This window comes from Miniopterus natalensis, chromosome 17 (genome assembly GCF_054644295.1).
Source record: "Miniopterus natalensis isolate mMinNat1 chromosome 17, mMinNat1.hap1, whole genome shotgun sequence".
NCBI lineage: Eukaryota > Metazoa > Chordata > Mammalia > Chiroptera > Miniopteridae > Miniopterus > Miniopterus natalensis.
In genome coordinates, this window is record NC_142097.1 from 15,537,208 (window position 1) to 15,553,484 (window position 16,277).

The following is a 16,277-nucleotide window of genomic DNA, read 5'->3' on the forward strand; positions in this document are numbered from 1 at the left end:
CCCGTTTCTCCAAAGCTCCTCCGCTTGTTTGTCACTGGATGGAGGGTTTTCTTCCACAAGGTTCTGAATTTGATTTGAATGCTCGGCTCCTCAAGGAAGCTCTCACAAGGATCCCCTTGTGCACAGTCGCCTGCTAGGCGAAGAGGTTTCTGGGTGAGAGGAGACCTGGTCTTTCTGGGACCCTCCCAGGAATGCAGCGAGCAGACGGACGTGGCGCAAGGACCAGTGTCCCAGGGGCTTCAGGTGGCGCAATGCTCGCCCCTACTCGCAGTCACACAAATGTGGTTGAGCAACCCTCCTTCACAAGGACTTTCTGTGCCCCCAGCCCATGCAATATTCATTCTTTAAACCTTAAAAAAATATAAAAAGAATACAAGTTATATACACCAAACTGCTTTCAGCAGTCACCCACAGAGTGGGGAGCGATCAAGCCAGCCTTCCAGTTATTTAGTTATTATTTTAAAAATCCTCACTGGAGGATATTTTTTCCATCACTTTTCAGAGAGTGGAAGGGGGGTGAGAGACAGAGAGAGAGAAACGTCGATGTGTCTCAGAGACACAGTGGTTGGTTGCCTCCTGCTCCCCCACCGACCAGGGCTAGGGATCCAGTCTGCAACCGAGATACGTGCCCTTGGCTGGAATCGGACCTGGGACCCTTCAGTCCACTGACCCAGTGCTCTAGCCACTGAGCAAAACCGGCTAGGGCCAGCCTTCCAGTTTTTATTCCATGCACCTCGTATCCTCAGAATCTTAGGACAAGCATTTATTTCTGTATTACTTTTAAAATTTAGAATTTAATTTTTTAAAAATAGGAATGGGTGAGAGAGGGAAAATATTCCCCATAATCCATTTAGCCAAGGCAATCAATGGGGATATTGAGCATTTTTCTTCTAGGTTTTTATAAAGGAATTTGTGTTTAATATACAGCAACAGTCACTTTATAATAAAAGGGCTCTTTGCATTGCAGCGGACTTCGCAGTGTTTTTAAGGAACAGGCCCCTTCAGCTCCCCCCTAACCTACCTCTTCGCACCTGCCAGCCTCACACAGAAGGGGCACAGCGTGGGGGGGACGGAGCAGGTATTTTCAGAGGGGCTAGAAGCCCATGGGCACTCTCTCCCTTCTCTGACTGACCGGGCAGGTCTCCAGAAAAGCTCCCTCCCTTGGCATTTCCTCCAGGGGCCTCCCAGGATCCACTTCTGCTGACCTTTGCTTTTGATTCAATTCTTGCTCTTGGCCTTCATCCTAGAACTGGATGCTCGCATCCGGCACTTGTCTCCAGGATCTCCCCCCAGCCCTGCCCCCCATTTCCCTTTGCAGATGCTTCGGGTACCTCCTTCCCCTGCTGAGGGCAGAGCCCCCTTTCTATTTGCTGACCTTCCTGAGGACCTGTGTCTGTAGCAAGATGTCCATTTAAGGGCCACTTGGATGCCAGAAAGTCCACATAATAGTTTTGAACCTGGTTGTAAAACTAGTCCTGTGTGATTTCCTTTTATCCCTCAAACCAGGCCCCTCAGCCCTCCCCAAGCCCATCTGTCGGTTGAGGGCTTTGGGAAGCAAACGGGAGGTCCCAACTCTGGCGGGCCGGTGGGGTAAGACATCCTAGGGTCTCAGGACATCCCCTGGAGAGGGAGGGGGACCACACAGCTCCAGGCAGGGCTGGGTTGCCCTCCCAGGAGACCCAAGCTCCGTGAACTCATGTTTTGATCATGGCCCGTGGGAGCCACTTCTGTGCTGGTTAAATAGGCGGGAGGTAAACACGCACCGAGGCGCCGGGGACAGTGACTCCCCGCGCAGCAGGTTCAATTATAAGCGCCACATAATGACGACAGGACAGAAAGGGGGGAGTCGGGGTGGGGGTGGGGGGAGCCTCTCACCAGCCGCCTCCACACTCGCACTACCTGTGTGCGTGCTCGCTGTCCTCCTGAGTTACTTCCTCCGGAGTATGGAGCGGTTTCCTTCTTTAATTTCTTCTCATTACAAAATTAAGACAGCCTCATTGTCTTGGAAAAACGCAACAAGTGCAATGAACAAAACAAAAATGTTCCCAAATTGCATACCCCAGACACTCTTTCATGTGAAGTGGACTTATTTTCTGCAGAGCACCAGCACTGCTGACTCATCCTGATGGCTGGTTCGTTTACTGTCTGTTTCTCCCCCACTGCCTAAGTCTCTCTCTTTTTGTGTGTTTGCTGTTAGGTTTTGGTTTGGCTGGTTGTATGGCACACGGTATACACAAGTTGAGTTGTAGAGAAGCCCAAGAAAGAGTCTGTCTTAAGTCTCTCTTGTATACAGCTAAAGCCCAGGGTCCAGGACTGGGGTGGGCACATAGTAGGTGCTTTACTGCATGTCTGATGAATGAGTCCAGGGCAATGTGTATGTTTTCCCTCCATTGTAATCACCCAGTTCATGCTATTTTATATACTGATTTCTTTATGTTTTTCATGGGGGGGGAGGAAAAAAGGGGGGGTCCTGCTCTCAGGCTGGGCACAGGGAGGACGGGGGAGGCACAGAGAAGTCAGGCAGTAGCGAGGATGTCCGATTCCACGTCTGCCGGAGAGCAGCCCCGAGGCGGGCAGAGCGAGGGCAGAGGGGCAGCTCTGTGCCAGGCCCGGTGCCGGAGGGCAGCTCATCTTTGGGGTGGTTTGCACAGAAATCTGAGAGGTTGTTTGAATTTGCTGAAGGTCTCACAGATGGTCAGCAATGGAGTTAGACCTGGAATTGCAGATACAATAATAATATAATATAAAATATAATAATACAAGCTTTGTGGGGAAATATAATAATACAAGCTTTGTGGTTTTTTTTTTAAAGAAAAAAAACCCATATCATATCAGAAATATGGATTACATTTTAAGAAGGCTTTTAATTAAAAAGCAGCTCTGACGCACATCTTGGGGACCTCAGTGTCCTTTCCATTTGACACTGCAAAAGCCTCCGTCTGTGCTGATAAGAAAACGGGTTTCGCAAGGACGAATCCAGCAGAGGCTCTGTTGGCTGATTCATTAACCGAGGCAAAGGTCTTGCGGATGTAAAACTGGGTGACCCTTCGTTCTTGTCTCGCTGTCTGATTGGTTTAATGTCAGAGTTTGCTTTAACCCATCCAAAACGCAAAGCTCTACGTTTATTAAACATATTTTAGATAATCGTAAGAAAAACTAAGGCAGGAGATGGTAATAGTTCACCAATTGTATATATTCATCACTTCAAATGAAATGAAATATCAAGTCCCACTTTTAATTAAAAAATAAATGATCTCACCTCTCTGGGTCTTTGTTCTTTCAAAACTAGAACTCTCTCAGAGAGCTTTTGAGATGAGTATTGCAATTCACTGTCTCCCACAAGCAACTGTTTACAAGTGTGAGCCCACAAAGGGCCTCTGACAGCTTCTAGTTCAAAATCCAGTGCAAATTTTTCTGTCCCCCAAATCTTGGCTCTTTCCCAGCTGTCAGCCTTCTTTCTGGTCACCTACAGCCATCAGCATTTACCCAGCCAGAACTATATCTGGTATGAATTTAACTTCAAGGGCCAAACCATCATTTTAATGAGAAGCCTTGGGGTTCTCATTTCTGAATTGCATGCTCCGTGCTCATGTTTCTGGGGAGTCTGTTTCTAAAAGAGTCCTCCAGCTCAGTCCTGGCCCCGGTGACAGCCCTGATCGGCCCATCCACAAGGGCAAAGTCCCACCTGCCCAAGGAGCCTCCTTGAGGAACCCAGGCCCCAGCAGGCTGTGCTCCCCAGACAGCCCTCTGCCCATGATGCCCCCTCAAAAAGAGGCATCTCTCCAGGGCAGATCAGAGGTATGGGAGGTGGGGGAGGTGGTGGGATCTGAGCCCTGGAGGCTCATTCTCAAGGGGATATGTGGTCCTGCAGGGAAGGAAAGTCACCTCCCTTCAGCCTTCGCCTTGCTCAAAGGAGGGATTCAATGATGCAGAAATTAAGAAAACCCTCCATCTGGGGACATTATCATGTGATTAAAGAGCAAACAGGTATGAAAAAGTCACCCCCTTACAGATGGCTAACAGAGGGCAGACAGGCAGAGCACAGGTGAATTAAACCTATAGTAAACTACAGATTTTCATTTTCACCAAAAACTTCAGTCTCATGCTTAATGCTAATTACCCGAGGGAAAAGCATGAGGTACTCCGCTCCTCTCAGAAGCTCTATTCTAGATGAACAAATTCACACTCAACTAACACTTGTTGAACATCTACTATGTGCCTCTTGCTTTCACATAAATATCTCCTGTGATCCTCATGACATCACGATCTATTTTATATAGGGATGAGTCTTCCCATTTCACAGATGAGAAAACAAAGGCTTACAAATGTTGAAGTTCTTATCCAAGGACACACAGCCATGACCACTGGGGAATAAGAACTGACATCTTTGCCTTGCACCCTGACGGCAAAGGATCTCTCCTAAATCAGTTTTAAGCCCACAGTTTAAAAAGAAAATAATAATAAATTGTGGTAAAAAACATAAAATTTACCTTCTTACTCATTTTTTAGTGTACAGTTCAGCAGTGTCATGTACATTCACGTTGCTGTGCAACCATCGCTATGATCCATGCCCCAAACTCTTTGCATCTTGCAAAACTGAAACTCTGTATCCATTAAATATTAATTCCCTATTACCCACCCCCCACCCCAGTCCTTGGCAACCAACATTCTACTTTCTGTCTCTAAGGATTTGACTGCTCTAGGTACCTCATATAAGTGGAATCAAACAATGTTTGTCTTTTTGCGACTGGCTTCTTTCACTTAGCATAGTATCCTCATGGTTCATCCATGATGCAGCATGTCAGGGCTTCCTTCCTTTTCAGGGCTAAATAATATGCCATTGTACATACGTACCACGTCTCGTCGATGCATTTCATCCATCAATAGAGACTTGGGGTGCTTCCACTGTTTGGCTATGGTGAATAATGCTGCAGTGAACATGGCTGCTTAGAGTCCTTGATTCCAATTCTTTTGGGTATGTACCCAGAAACAGAGTTGTTGGGTCGCATGGTAATTTTATTTTTAATTTTTTGAGGAACTGCAACACTGCTTTCCGTTTTACATTATTACCAGCTGTGCACAAGGGATCCAATTTCTCCACATTCTCGCCAACACCCGTTCTTTCCTTTTTAATAGTAACCCCCCTAATGGGTGTGAGGTGTAAGCCCACAGTTGTATATCCCGCTCTCTGTCTCCTATAACAGGGTGGGTGAAAAGGGAGAGGGGCTCCATTCACATGGACAGTGATCGGACGGACATTAGGATCTGCCGGTAAAAGGCGCTAAAATACTAACAAGGCCTAAATAAATGGAGGGAACTATCATGCACATGGATTCAAAGTATTGATTAGTCTATATATTTTCAGTCAAACTATCAATCAAAATCTAGCAGGCTTTTTGTGGAAGCTGACAAAGCGATTCTGAAATTTATATAAAAATGCAGAGGACCCAAAATAGCCAAGATGATTTTGAGGAAAATGACAAATCTGCAGGACTTATACTATCAGATTTATTATAAAATTCAGGGATTAAGAGAGGATGGTATTGACTCAGGAGAGCAAAAATGGGCCAATGGAACAGAACGAAGGTCCACACATAAGTGGTTATGTGATTTTGATGAGGTCGACACACCAGTGCAGCGAGGAAAGTACGGCCTTTTCAATAAAGATGCTGGACCGACTGCACACCCATGCGGAAAATGGATCTTGCTACCTCATATCATGAATGGAAATCAAATGCAGAGTAATTACAGTTCTGAATATGAAAGTAAAATAACATGACTTCTAGAAAAAAATAATGCAGAACATCTTCCTGGCCTTGCGAGTAGGCAAAGATTTCTTAACAGGATACCAACAAACAAAAACACCCCACAAACAAGTATAAAGGAAAAAAATTGATAAATCGGGTTACATTCAAATTAAGAACTATTCATCAATACCACCATTAAGAAAGTAAAAAGACGCCCGGCCAGGCGTGGCTCAGCAGTTGAGCGTAGACCTAGGATCCAGGCGATCGGGGTTCGATTCCTGGTCAGGGCACATGCCCCAGTTGTGGGCTCGATCAGTGACTCTCTCATCATTGATGTTTCTATCTCTCTCTCTCCCTCTCCTTTCCTCTCTCTGAAATCAATAAAGATATATTTAAAAAAAAAAAAAAAAGTAAAAAGAAAGCCACAGAATGGGAGAGTATATTTGCAATATATTTATTTAATAATGGCAGTTTAATTGGAAAAAGAATTCAATTAATGTATGTGCAAAAACTTGAGGGGTACTATATAAAGGCCATCCTAATAGGTTGAGCGTATAAAACCACTCAACCTCGTAGTCATCAGGGGAATGCAAATTCAGGCCGGTAACCCCAAGTGCTGGTGAAGATGTAGAGGAACTGCTGATGGGGGTGGAAACTGGTGCAATTATTTCGGAAAACTGTTTGACAGCATCTACTAAAGCTGAACACATGCATAACCTATAATCCAACAAGCCTACTCGTAGGTGTACATAACCAACAGAAAAGTGTACGCATGTATCCCCAAACCCCTGTTCAAGAATGCTCAGAGCAGCACAATTTGTAATAGTTCCAAACTTAAAATAAAAATTATCCATCTGCAGTAGAATGGCGAAATAGAAGGCGGACATTCAGACGATGGAATACTCCAGAGCAGGGGTTCTCAGGCGTTGGTGAGTCAGAGTCACCCGCAGGGCTTGTTAGACGACTGATTGCTGGGCTCCACCTGCCTGTCCCCTGGCACCACGCAGAACACGGCTCACATTTCTTCCCCTTAGCTGCCCTTATCATAGTGGAAGGTGGCTGCCTGCCACCCCCTGAGTGTTCTCTCCTCCCCCACATCAGCAAGAGATGGGGCTACGGACGCATAAGAGGAGGCCTGGTTTCTGACCATTAGCGCAAACACGCAAATCTCTGTCTAGCAGCCAGGCCTGCGTCCCTGACTTTGTTGATATACTTACGAGCATTGCTTCACATAATGACAGCGTAATTAGAGCATAATTATGGTAGCATCTTTAGCTCCGTTTTATTGACCATTAGCTGGTTTATTGCAAGGTCATGCTGCTGGGCAAAAGTAGAGATGAGATTCATACCCACATCTTCTGACTCTGGGTCTAATGCTCCTTCCTCCATAGCTGGTTGCACCCCCAGAATGCCAGCGTGCTCCTCCCTCCTCTCCAGGTGCTACTGAGTTCCAGTCCAAGGTGAATCCCTCTTTCTCCAGGAACCAAATACTGTAACCCAAAGCAAGACGTGCTTGCTTGATGCGAAGATAGTGTTGTTTAGCGACATAATGTTCTTTTGGGCATTAAAAGCTCAGCCCTGAAAGAGCTCCTTCAGGCAGTGTCTGTTGTTCCTGCAGGTAATTGGGTGTCTGGGGAGGTGGACACAGCTGCAGGGAAATGCTGATCCTCCAGCCTAATCACTCAGGGTGAGCTAGGATGTTGCTTACTCCATGTATCAGCTTTTTGGAAACAGCTACCTTTATGGCTTTGGCAGAGCCCAATGGGAAATGGGGACACCCCAAGAGCAAACTGTGGCCTGAAGAGATTCAGCACCAAGGCCAGAGATTGAAGACTCTATGGGAGGCTAAGAAGCCATAAAAAGGAGGTTCTCAGCCCTGGCTGCAAGTTGGAACCACCAGAGAACTTTAAATTCTGGCCCTGGCTGGGGAGCTCTGTTGGTTAGAGCATTGACCCAATGCGCCAAGGTTATGGGTTCCATCCCTGGTCAGGGCACATACAAGGAGCACCCAATGAATGCATAAATAGGTGGAACTACAGGTCAATGTTTCTCTCCCTCCCTCCCTCCCTCTCTCAAATCAATAAAAATAAATTCTGATGTCTGGGCTCCACCCCAGTTCAATTGGATCAAGACTTCTTGGGGGTAGGTCTGGTATACATATATTTTTTTAAACCCTTTTCCCAGGTGATTATGATACAAAACAAGGATTCAGAATGACCACAGTAATAAGTCAACAGATAGGAGGTGGAGTGTTCCAAGGAATAGGCCACACTGGGAAACCATGAGACTTAGAGTTTTAAAAGGGACCTTTCAGGGGAGGCCATTTAGTCAGCCCTGATTCCATGAACACTATTCCTGGCCCACTCTAAATGGGTGAGTGCTACTCTCTCCACTCTAGCACCATCTTGGGCTCCCTTCTTCTTATAATTACAATAAATAGCCTAGACATTCCTCACGGCAAATTGGGGACCTCAACTGGGTCCAATTCAAAAAACGAACAAATACACACATCAACAGAGTAGGGTGGGGTGGGAAAAACCAAGAGGCTGCAGACATATGAGTAGTCTGGGAGTTGGCAGAATGTATCCTGCTTTGCAGATTTTTAAAAAGGAAAGTTAAGTGTTGCTTATAATGGGATAAAAACTGGAAACCACTTTATAGTTTAAAAATAGGGCGTTGGTTATATTTGTACAATTAAAGTCAGGAATTGGGTGTCTGCATAATGAAATTCAGTGCAGCCATTGCAAAGTATGCTGCACATGAAAATATAATGACCTGGGAAGCTGTGCATGCTGCACCACATGAAAAAAAACGATCACAAATATGTATCTCCATGTCTAAAAATGCACATAAGAGTTTAGGTATTTAAAAAATAAAGAACATTCCAAGTGTTAATAGCCACTCTCACAGAATGTTGGGGAAATAGGTAATTTTTATTTCCCTTGCATTTTTCTATTGGATCCTTATTTCTCTAATAAATACACATTAATTTTGTCAGAAAAAAATGTAATAAAAAAAGCTTAGATGTTGAACCAGTGAATTGATCCGTAAGAATTTGCCATTTTCAACAGAAGGGTACAGAGAGGCTTTGGCTAAAGTAAAATTTCATAGAATAGTCAATGACATTCAAATAATGACAACAATATATAAATCTTTCCCTGGAATAAAGAACTTCTTTAAGGCAAAGGCCCATGTTTCCATGGAGTTAAATATTAATCAGATAGAACCCAGCCCAGTCTAGGAAATAAATTTTAGTTTATGTGAAACTTTTATGAACTGATCAGTGGGTTGGATCAAAGAGCAGAACCAGAACAGAGTCACAAAGAGGTCTTAGGAGATTAAGCATTTCTTGTTAATTCACCACTGCTTCCCTAAAAGGACACGAACTGGGATGAGGCACTTACTACCCAGGGCCTGACGCACACCTACAAACCTAAGTCATGTCCCAGGTGGGAGCTGGGCTGGGAGCAGAAAGCAGGCTGTGGGGAGGAAACGTCACTAAATTTTTTATCACAGATAAGCTGGGAGAGCCACTCGGGTTCTCTGTCCATAGGTCACCTTCAGCAGGGGAGAGGGAGGAAATGAAAACTCTGGAACAGTATCCACTTAAATATAAATACCACGTCCTGTTTGATGGGGTCTTAGAGGAGCCAGAGCCCAGGCATCATCATTGCCACTCGTGCACCACCATAAATGATTAAACACGGTAGGATGTGAAATGCTCACGGTTCCGCTAATGCTTCGGCGCTCCAATGCCCACCAGGGCGGAGTGTCTGCAGGACAGCCTCCATCCATCCATTAAAAACATATTTATATACGGACATTTCTCAAAGCAGCCTATTTCTTTTTTTAAAACTACAATGCAAACAGTTAAACACTGCACTATACGCAGGGTGAGAAGTGAAGAGCCCTTTGCATCCGTAACCTCCAGTCTGCTCATTCCCAGAGGCAAACGCTCATACCATCTTCTTACTGTCTTTCACTAATATTCTACGTGTAAAAGAAACAACCCATAAGAAATGGGCACAAGATTTAGACATTTCGCGCTGGCCGGTGTGGCTCAGTTGGTTGGGCGCTGTCCCATCCAGCAGAAGGCTGAGGGTTTGATTCCCAGGCAGGGTGCAGGCCCAGGCTCTGCTTCTATCGCCGGGCGGGGTGATTTCAGGAGGCAACTGATCAATGTTTCTCTCTCACATTGATGTTTTTCTCTCTCTCTCTCTCTCTCTCTCCCTCTCTCTCCCTTCCTCTCCCTCTAAAATCAATGAAAGCATATCCTCAGCTGATTAAAAAGATCTGGACATTTCACCAAAAAAAGATATATATAGGTGACAAACATGAAAAATGCTCAACATCATTCGTTATGAGGAAAATGCAGATTAAAACCACGAGACATCGTCACTGCACACCCGTGAGAGCGGCTGAAACTTAAAAGACAGCACCAAAGGGAGCTCTCGCAGGCTGCTGACTTCCAGGCTTTCTTTTACGGCCAGTGCTGCTGTGAACATCCTTAGATATACATATTTTTGCATCCATAAGATAGTTTTAAATGTGGAATTGCTGAGCCAAAGGTTATATTACTTTAGGATTTTTACAGATACTATGCCGCTGGCCCATTTTTCTCACGGGCTCCGAGATGGGAGGGATTAACGGAGCTGCCACGCAGGGGTCCCCTCGGTCGCGCCGACGGCGGTCCCGGGCTGCGGTCGCTGTTTCCAAGCTCTCTTTGGCACCAGCATCGCCTGGAAATAGTTGTGGGAAGTCAGGCGCCCTGTTCCGTGGTGCCCATGTTACCTGACCCATCTCAGGGAAAGGAAACTGAGGGGCTGGCCGCCGTGAAACAATGAGGCGACAGTTAATGAGGCCATGGCATCTGATGAGGCGAGGGGGGTCGCTGGGATCAGCTGGTGCCTTGCTCCCTGCTAGTGTCCCAGTCTCTCCAGTGCTCCCGGGGGTGGCAGCACCTCAGGGGAATGGCTGTAGGGTGGGGGGTACCAGGGAGGCTGAACCCCAGGCCCAGGAGCTCCTTGGCTAAGATCCCTGCGCCCAAGGGTGACAGAGGCGGAGCAGCTGGTGGCTTCAAGGACTTCGTGGGCTCATCTGGCGAGCATCTCAGCAGCACCCACTGTGGACTAGAGCGCTGGGCCCAATGTTCCGGGCTGTGAGCTACCCTTGGGAGCTTTGTAAAACCCAAGAGGCAAAGGGCAGGAGATTCCATTATGACCAAGACTGGTGTTTTTGTTTTTGTTTTTTGCTAAGCCAGTAGGACGGGGTCTCTGAGTCCGATTCAACTGAATTTAGAAGAAGAGATCGGTGATGGTTCCAAAGTTCATATACACGATATAAAGACGAACAGAACACTGACTGCCCTGGCTCTCCAGGGACCCCACCCCCTAACCAGCTCCCACATTACTTGTTGAGAACATTCCAATTATATACTATTGTCATATTTTATTTCATTTGATTTGATTTCTACAGCTACATAAAGTTGCTAGGGTCAATTTTGCAGATGAGAAAACTGAACTCAGTGATTTAGCGATTGCCCATGGCCTAAAAGTATCAGATCCAGAGCCAGGATGCAGGGCTTCGGACTCTAAGCCTTTTTTTAAAAATCCTCACCCTAGGATACTTTTTCCATTGCTTTTCAGAGAGAGTGGAGGTAGAGAGAGAGAGAAATATCGGTGTGAAAGAGACACATCGATTGGTTGCCTCCTGCACTTGCCCTGACCGGGGCCGGGGATCGAGCCTGCAACCGAGGTACATGCCCTCGGCTGGGATTCAACCTGGGACCCTTCAGCCCACAGGCCGACGCTCTAACCACTGGGCCACACCGGCCAGGGCTCCAAGCCTCCTTCTTTTCGCAGCTGATTGTAGTTCAGAAGGACAAGCAGACTCTGGTTAGGCAAACGGCAGCTGGTAGCTATCAGGACACTTATTCCTCACTTAACGTTGATACAGGCTGAGACTTTAAGCAAATAATGTATAATGAAACCAATTTTACCATAGGCTAATTAATTGATGTTAAAAAAAAAAAAATTGTTAAGTTGTGCCCCAGCTGGTTTGGTTCAGTTACAGTGTCAGCCAGCGGACTGAAGCGTCCTGGGTTCAATTCCTGGTCAAGGGCATGTACCTGGGTTGCAGGCTTGATCCCGGGCCCTGGTCAGGGAGGGTTCAGGAGGGAACCAATCAATGTGTCTCTCTCACATTGATGTTTCTCTCTCTGGTGGGGATTAAAAAAAAAAGTTAAATTACTACGGCATCTATCAACATTATAACCAAGTGACATTGAACAAAATGATGTGGAGGACCTGCTGTACTCTGATCTCTGATCTCCTGGGCTTGTTTCTTACCTAAAACAGGACAATACCACCTCCCTAAGTGAACAGGATTTTGTTTGTATGTGTTTTGTGTGTATGTAGGTGTACATGTGCACATGTATGAACAAAGCTAAGCGCTGGCCATACCTTCCACGCGTTGACTCGCGGTAACACACTGGCACAGATGACAGGGAGCTGCCAGGCAGTCTTGGACAGAACAAGCAGCGGCTGGAAGTTGTTTAGGAAGATAAACTACGCAGCTACGCAGAGCAGTTAAGCGGGGTGAGGTGAGAGGCGGGGCACCGGGGTCACAGGGGAGCGGTTACATGCAAGCCCAGGAATGAACGAACAGGGCCCCAGCGCCGGGACAAGCAGCGTGGGGTCGGAGAAGGGAATGGAGAGGACTGAGGGCTCATTCCAGAGTGAAAAACACAAAATGCCATATTCTCAGCATATTGTCCATGACAAGAGAGAAAATCGTAAGAATTAAGTGCCACATTTGTTTAGAGGTAACTTGTCACCTTGGGGGAAATGACTGTATTTAAACCGCACATTTTTGGGACTGAGTTGCATGTACCAACTATCTTTGCCTGCTCTCCCTGCAGCTGGAAGCAATTTCATTAGTAAAAGACCAATTGAATGTTTGAAAATTTCTAAAAGATATATACTAATTATGAGAAAGTGTTTCCTAAGAGCTTTGTATCTCAAAGGAGGGAAAATGGTCAGGGTAACAAATTAGAAGGTAATGTTACAAGGGTGAGGAGAACACTGTCAAGCGATCTCTGGGATCCCTCTAAGCAGAAAGTTACCGACGTTGAGCACCCAATCTTCTTAGCTTTTAAGCGTCTTTGGAGAGTAAGTAATAAAGAGCTTTGCAAGCTGAGCAGCTCTGCCAAGGGGGGAAAGCTCAGCCGAGGGGAGCGGAAGGCATCAGGCTAAAGTGCATCCATTCCCCTGCTCCAACTCGGCCAGCAAGCCTGCAGCTTCAGGAGGAACATGCTCTCTCCTGGCCTTTGCTTCAGAGGAACAAGAGGAAATGCCCTGGCAGCAACCGTCTTCAGTGAGCCTCTCCAGCCAGCTGCCCGCCTGTCTTTACCTCCAGGCAGCTCTGATAGCAGACAAGGCAGGGGCGGCCTCAGACCCTTTCCGGGGAAAGGCCAGGTTCAGGAGGAGTGGCAGCCTGTCGGAGCCATTCCACCTGGAGGGGAAATGCCCCGCCGCCCTCAGCTGGGGCCCTGGCTGAGGATGTGCTGAGGGCTTTGTTGGCCACCTCCGGGAAGACCTCCGCGGGCTTTAAAAAAATATTAGAGAGGAAGGGGGGAGAGAAAGAAAGGGGGGAGGTTGTTTCAATTATTTCTGTATTCATTGGTTGATTCTTGTATGTGCCCTGACCAGGGATCGAACCCACAACCTTGGTGTTTCAGGGCAGCTACCTGCCCAGGGCCGACCTCTGTGGTTCTAAACTAGAAGGTACAGAGTTGGGCAGGAAGTTTGGTTTAAAGTCAAGTCACTAGAAAAACATTTTCCACAACTTCAGTGCATTAGCTCTTGTAGAGGAAAAGAGGCTTACAAATGAGTCCTTTTTATTAGGCATTTAGCTACTAGCTCAATTTTAGCTTGTAGTTGGCCTTCTTTGAAAATAAGCCGCAGGGCTTTGAATAGATTCTAAATGCGTTGCCTTTAAACAGGCAAAATTGGTGGTTCTTTTATAGCTTCTCTCCTAATCACACAGCAGGATTCCAAGTGTATTTTGTGGAACTATCCTAAGATTTGTTGGATCAAAGAGCCCTCAAGATTCAAAACCTTGCTTTACTGTTCACTGTGGTTTTGAGCAAATTAGTTAATCCTCCTGGGCGTCTTCCTTTGTCTGTAAAAAGAGAAGGCTGCCTCGCTGAGTGGTGCTGGCCTTTGAGTCCGTGGAGGTGTGCACAGGGCTGGGGACACACGTCAGGTAGCCGGAAGGGGAGAGCTGGGGTGGCCGAGAAAGGGCGGGCAGTGTGCTCAGATAAAGAGGGAGAGGGGGACGGACAGTCACGAATGGGGACGTTTCTTTTCCAGGTGATGAAAACATCCTGAAGTTAGATACTGGTGCTGGTTGCACAATAAATACACTAAAACCCATCAGTACATTTTAAAAGGGTGAATTTTATGGCATGTGAATTATACTGTTATTTTTTAAAAGGATCCAGAAAGCATAGCATTTGGAGAGGTAATGGGAAATGGGGAATTTCCCAGTTCTCCGGCGGGGTGGAGAATCAAGTTCTGATCTGCAGGATAAAAAGTCATTATTTAGGGAGGGCAGGAACATTTCTCTTGCTAAATTCTACATTTTACATTCCCATCCTACATCCTGAAGTTTCGCTTTGATAAGAGAATTCTCTCACTCCTTGGGCTAAATGATTTCTCACATGATGTTCTGGAGTCACAGGTGATGGGTTTTCAGTTCCTGCACTGTTCACCCTGGGTTTCGCGGCATCGTGAGAAATACTTCTCAAAACCAAGGATTTCCTAACCACCGCCCCAGGCTGCCTTGATGGTACCATTCCCATACAAACCACCATAGGCACACAACCATTTAGATTTCTCATTTATTATTAAATTACATAACAAAGCTTCTTCTTTACAGTCAGAAAATGCACATTTAGATGAGAACAAAAATTAAATACAAATACAATTAAATTGGTTCCAAGAAGCCATTTTAAAAGCAAAAAAATTAGAAAGTGCATTTGGAATAGGTTTTTAAAAAATCTGTATTGGCAATTTTCACGAGGAAACATCTTCCATCATGGTAAAGTGTGATTGGAATCGATTTCCGTCCCTCTCTTAGAGCTAAGAGGATGGCCATAAATGCAAATACTTTGATACTAAAGTGAGACCTTATGTATAGAGAAAATGAGAAAGACACGGCTCAACTTCTTATCCAATTAACATCCTTAAGAGCCCCTTGTTCCTGCCTCCCTTCCTTTCCCCCGTAAGACATAAGGATATGCGGACTGATAAAGGAATAACAAGATTCGCTCATAAGGACCATGATGTAAAGCTCTGCATCTTCTTGGAGACCAGGCTACACGACCTCTAACCCAAAAGGAGAACTGGAATGCAACCATTTTAATTCTCTGAGTGAATCCATTTGTTTTTAGTTACATCTGCCACAAAATTCAGTGTAACACGAGACATGACCATTTACCCTCATCAGCTTAATATTGCAAGTCAGAAAACTCAATTTCCAAGAAATCGTATCTGGTGATGACCAAGCGTAAGGTATTAGAAACCCAAAGGCTAGTCCAGTTCTTTAAAGTCTCTTCACCAAGTTGAGATTATTAACAGTGAAACAGAAAATTAATGGCAGGAACGCAAGTCCAGGGTGCCTCAATTCCTGAGGTCGAAAGGCTCAACAGGTACATTTCTCTAGTCAGACGTATTCAGCATCCAATAGGAAAGAACTAAAGTAAAGATATTTGGTTGTAGGTACAAAGTGTCCTCACGATGCCTCTCCTCTCCTCACCTGTCTCCACGCTCAGGATTTTACTCCCACGCCTGATCCGAGTCCTGGGCAGTATGGGAAACGGCATTCTTTGTAAAGGGAATTTTGGTATAAAGGAGGAAGAGTGGAGACAAATAAAGGGTGTGACAAATAAAGGGTGAGGAGTGCAGGTTACAGAGAATCCTTCAGCACATAAAAAGAATGTAGAGATAGCCAGGATGGACTGACTAAAGCACTTGGATATTTGGGCTCGAACTTTAGTAAGAGACTTGTTTAAACTTTTACTAAAGTTACCAGCACACATTAAAACAAAATCTCAGGAGTATACTTTTTGGAGATTTTTGCCTTTATGCTGCCTTGGTTTTTCATGCTTTTTAGTGAAATGGAAAGTTTTGAGTGGTTACAAAAAAGATCCCAAAAGGAAAGATTATATAATACAATGGCTGAGGGAGACGACTTCCCCCAAGAGGCAACATTTGGGACTCGAAACAGAAGTTCCTTCTGCTCTGACTTGCTCTAAGAGTAGCTTAGGGTTGGCTCCTGAGCCTATCAACAGGTCTGTGAGGACAGCCAAAAAGAAGAGAAAAACCAAGAGGGTTAAAAAGAAAAGTAAACTAACATGAAACGGAGTTCTTAAATCAGCTACCACGGGATCCAAGTTGAGCCTCTGCTTGTCGACGCCACACTTCTTCCTCGCTCTAGGTCTCGTTTTTACAAATAAAGGAGCCGCAG